General features: G+C 51.7%; 1 non-coding gene across 1 annotated transcript; it reads left to right on the forward strand.

The window, feature by feature from the left end:
• The first annotated feature begins 2,559 nt into the window (after positions 1-2,559).
• Positions 2,560-2,661, forward strand: LOC112410544 (U6 spliceosomal RNA). Its single transcript, XR_003005443.1, has one exon. It is a non-coding gene; the product is annotated as a U6 spliceosomal RNA (small nuclear RNA).
• The last annotated feature ends 2,552 nt before the right edge of the window (positions 2,662-5,213 follow it).

Consider the following 5,213-nt stretch of genomic DNA (forward strand, 5'->3'; position numbering starts at 1 on the left):
AAGGAGCCTCGCCCTGGGTCTGGCGTGATGCTGCCCCCGCGCTCAGGCTGGAGCCCCGCTGAAGCAGTTGGAACCCAGAGCCCACACTGTAAAGCAGGAGGGGTGAGGGCACGCGACCGTTCGTGGGGCAGGCTGCTGCTTCTCTCGGACCCCTGGCAAGTTGAAAAGGCAGCGTGTTTCAGAAATGTTGACCACACAGGGCCACATTCTCTGTCCTTAAAGCTGCTTTGATTTGGAGCGTTGGGATCCTCTTTCCTTGCCTGCGAAAGTGCCTGGGCAAGCCGGGAAGTTGGCATTTCACCAGCCTCCTTCCAGCCCAGCCAGTTTATGTGGCGCTCCCTGGACCAGTGTGTGGTGGGGGGAGGAGCCCCATCTGGTTTGGGGTGGGGCACTGCAGGGTGGGGGTGCAGAGAGTAGTGAAGGGATGCTAGGTTTCCACGTAGGCCATGGGGGTGGGCTTCGGGCACAGTGCCTGCCCACCCGCCCTGCAGAGGCCCAGGTTCCTGGACAGGGGCACAGAGGGGGGAAAGAAAACGAGGCAGACCGGAGGCAGCAGGAAGGTTGGGGCAGGTCAGGGGCAAGGCCCTTCCCCGGGGAGTTCTCCACTTTTGTGGGTTCAGAAGCAGCCTGAGAAGGTGAGCTAAGCAGTGGGCCGGCCCCACCTGCAGGTCACCTGACCCCAGGTAAGGAAGCATGGATTTCACACTCTGGCAGGGAAGCAAGTTTAGCATTTCATGACTCAATCTCCGCCTTTCTTTCTTAAAGAAAGACGATCGTTTACAAAAAGTTACACAATGAGTATCCGTTGTCAAGAAGTTTCAACAAGGGTGCCAAGACAAGGCAGCAGGGAAGGACGGTCTTTTCAACAAATGGTTTTGGGCATCCACGTGGAGAATGAACTTGGCCCCTCCCACACACATGCACAAACCGCCTGGAAATGGATCACAGAGCTGAAACTATAAAACTTGTAGAAATGAACGAAGACCCCGCAAATGAGAACAAGCGGGGCTGTGTACTCGGCTTGCTCTAGCAGGGAGACAGCCCCATCACTTGCATGCTGGCAGAGATTCAAAGGCAGGCAGAGGAGGGGACAGCTTCATAGTGAAAGGGGGGCTCAGGTGCGCCCCGAGTGGGCAGCCAACTGGAGGTGCTGCAACCTGTGTGGTTGCTTAGGGGAGCCTACCTGGCTTTCTCTGATTGGTCCTGAGCTGGAAGCGGAGGCAGAAATTAGGGAAGCTGGTAGTTATTGGCCAAGTTTGGGCCGGTTGCTACAGGGGCTTAGAAACACACATCCACACAGAAACTCACACAGGCAACTTCAGAACAGCATTACTCATAACACCGAAAAGGTGGCAACAGCCCAAATGTCCGTTCCCTGATGAACAGATAAGTAAAATGTGGTATATTTTGTACAATGCAATACTATTTGGCCATAAAAAGGAAGGAAACACTGACGCACTACAGCATAGATGAACCTTGAAAACATTACGCTGAGTGGAAGAAGACAGTCACTAAAGACCACATATTATTATGTGATTCCATTTGTATGAAGTGTCCGGATCAGGCAAATCCAGAGACAGGAAGTAGATTAGTGGTTGCCAGGAGCCGGGATGAGGTGTGAGGAAGTGGGAAGTGACTACTGAAGGAGACTGGTTTCCTTTTGGACTCATGAAAATGTTCCAAATGGAGCATAGTGATGGTTGCACAATTCTATGGATATACTAAAAATCACTGAATTGTGCACTTTATTTTTTTTTTAAATAAATCTATTTAGTTTTGGCTGCGTTGGGTCTTTGTTGCTGTGCACGGGCTTTCTCTAGTTGTGGTGAGCGGTGGCTACTCTTTGTGGGGCATGGGCTTCTCACTGCGGTGGCTTATCTTGTTGGGGAGCACGGGCTCTAGGTACGTGGGCTTCAGTAGTTGTGGCAGGCAGGCTCAGTAGTTGTAGCTCGCGGGCTCAGTTGCTCTGCGGCATGTGGGATCTTCCCGGACCAGGGCTTGAACCCGTGCCCCCTGCATTGGCAGGAAGATTCTTAACCACTGCGCCGCCAGGGAAGCCCAAATTGTGCACTTTGAATGGAGGGGTTGTATGGTATGTGGTAACCAAGGTTTTCGCTCCTTGACCAAACTCTAGCCAGGTTACTCTGGGCCTGCTTCTGCATCAGGCCTAGAAAGCCTTGGTTTCTGACAGCTCAAGCCGCATCCCCGGGGTGACTCCAGCCCCCCTTAAAGTGCCCGCCTGAGGACGGGCATCTCGGGTCTCTGTGGGAAAACAGAGGCTTACCTTGGACAAGCGCTGTTCGTGAACCAGATGGGGGTCTCAGAGTCCAGGCGCCTGCATGCTTTAGCTGTCTGCTGCCTGACTCCACTAAGCTGCCCCTCCCAGTTCCCACATTCTCACTCTAAAACACCAGTCACCGCCACACAAATTGAAATTGAGTTCAGTTCACCCTGGAATTGTCCCCACTCGAGTGTAGTGCTGATTAGAGCCTGCCCTTTGCACTTCACCATCCAGCTGTGTTTATCTGACATCGGACTGTGTCTCAGTGATGCTGTCTGGTGCTCCCTCTGGCAGCACGTATGTGAAATTGGAATGATACAGAGATTAGCATGACCCTGTGCAAGGGCGACACGCAGATTTGTGAAACGGTCCATATTTTTTCAATTTAAAAAAAAATTCAAGCAATACAGAATGGTGGAGAGAAGAGAGCAAAACAAATAAAAAATATGCTTCTGCGTCTATCCATGCCTCATCAGCCGGTGTGGGTGTAGATGACACAGAAAGAAAACTTCTCGTTAAGATGGGATCATACCAGGACTTCCCTGGTGGCGCAGTGGTTAAGAATCCACCTGCCAATGCAGAGGACACAGGTTTGAGCCCTGGTCCGGGAAGATCCCACATGCCGCGGAGCAACTAAGCCTGTGCACCACAACTACTGAGCCAGCACTCTAAAGCCTGCGAGCCACAACTACTGCAGCCCACGTGCCACAACTACTGCAGCCCGCAAACCTAGACCCTGTGCTCTGCAAGAAACAGAAGCCACCGCAGTGAGAAGCCCACGCACCGCAACAAAGAGTAGCCCCGCTCTCCACAACTGGAGAAAGCCCACACACAGCAACGAAGACCCAACACAGCCAATCAACGAGTCAGTCAATCCATCAATCAATCAATTTATTTAAAAAAAGATGGGATCACACCATATGTCATCATTTATAATGTTTCATAAAAATGTTAAATCTCGTGTTCATTACATGTTTTGCTTAGAAGGGAGATGAATATATTTAACTTGGAAAAAAGAATTGGGTTGATGCAAGGAACACATTAAATGAGGGATGCAGGTGCCGCGCCCACAGAGCCAGAGGTGGTCAGAGAGCCACACTGATATGATGGACCCTGGGGACTTTGGGGACAAGAGGGGATGTGAGGACATCTTTGTGATGTACACACTCCTCACAGGTGCCCATCCTGCTCAGGCCCACCCCCTTTTAAAAAAATATTTATTTATTTGGTTGCGCCGGGCCTTAGTTACAGCTTGCAGGATCCCTAGTTGCGGCATGCATGTGGGATCTGGTTCCCTGACCAGGGATAGAACCCAGGTCCCCTGCATTGGGAGCACGGAGTCTTATCCACTGCGCCACCAGGAAAGTCCCTGCTCCGGCCCTTTGAACCAGCCCTTCGTAGAATTTTGGATCCTGGAATGAGGCTGCTGGCATTTGGGACAGCTGGGGACGAGGCGTGAATCTTGAAATCAGCCCAAAGGAGCACAGAGGGCCAGATGGAGCAGGTAAGGGCAGGCAGCCTGGGAAGGGAGCTGGCCTCCACCAGCCGACCCAGGGACATGGCTGCGCCATCCAGGTCCTCCCTGCCTTACTCCCTTGTTACTGCCAATGGTCAGTCTACGTGTTTATAAATATTTGTTTCAAGTTGGTTCACCACAATACAAATTTGCACACACAGCAGGGTTTTCTGGGGATAATTTACTTCCTTCCAGACAAACCCGGGCCCTGACCCCTCCCCAGAAGAACAACCACTGCCACCAGGTATTTTCCCCACGTTGCTTAAATTTAACAGAAAAAATAAAAACAGAAGTGAGGTGGAAGAATCTCCAGTCATTGGAAAGTAGTTATTTTTTACAAGAGATATTAGTTCCCAAAAGATGATGGAAACACCGGGAAAAAGGAGTCACTTGGTTTGGTTCCCCTCCTTCTGACACCACCCTCTCCCCCACCTCCTAACTGCTGACAAGCTGGAAGGACCAAAAGGCAGTGGAAGGAGCACCCAACACAGCACCCAGAGGCCCAGTACCACCTCTGGGAGGCTGCTCTGAGCTTGGCCCCCACAGCTGCCCTCCCCATCTCCAGGGGCTGGGCAGCGGCCTTCCCAGACCACCCAACTGCCTGGCAGTAGCAGGGGCTGGGGGGCGTGTGCAGCTTGTCCTCATGGCCAAGTTGCCATCCTGCTGGTGCTACAAGCTGGGGGTCTGTCCCTGGAGCTCCGATCCATGCTCGGTGGCCAGGAGGACCCCTTCTCAGGGCTGATGGGAGTGGGGATCCTGCCCTCTCCTTGCCCACACCTGTGACCCTTAAGGACGGCCCATCCCGTTGTGTCCCATCCTCACAGCCACACTGTAATAGGGAAGAACTTTTGTATTCTATTACATGTTAATCACTAAAGGGATGTTGCCTATAAGCTTAAATTATACATAATGGCCCATCTCTGGGAACCCTGCCTCCCAGGTAATGAGCATTAAGCTAAAATACCTTCGTTTAGCTCACAAGAAACATCCTGACCAGGCCCACCTGTGAATGACTGCAGGGAGGAAGAAATTAACACATCCCTTCCGGAGGCTGACCTGAACCAGGAAATGCTTGACTTTGACTCCCTCCCTTAGTATAAAAGAAGCCTGAATTCTAACTCAGGAAAGATAGTTCTTTGGAGCACGAGCCCACCATCTTCTCAGTTTGCGGGCTTTCCAAATAAAGCCGTTATTCCTTGCCCCAACAATTTGTCTCTCGATTACTGGCCTGTCATGCGGCAAGCAGTACGAGCTTGGACTCGGTAACATGCCATAGCTTTACATCATCGAAATCTAAACACTAAATGCTGTGTTTTGTGTATCTTTGTTGCACAGAGGTTTTGCCTCCCTCACGTTTGTAACAGCTGAGCTCTGGTCTTGATTCTGCTCAAGGATGCCCAAGTCCCCCCCCCTCCC

This window comes from Neophocaena asiaeorientalis, unplaced genomic scaffold, assembly GCF_003031525.2.
Source record: "Neophocaena asiaeorientalis asiaeorientalis breed wild unplaced genomic scaffold, Neophocaena_asiaeorientalis_V1.1 scaffold30, whole genome shotgun sequence".
Lineage (NCBI taxonomy): Eukaryota > Metazoa > Chordata > Mammalia > Artiodactyla > Phocoenidae > Neophocaena > Neophocaena asiaeorientalis.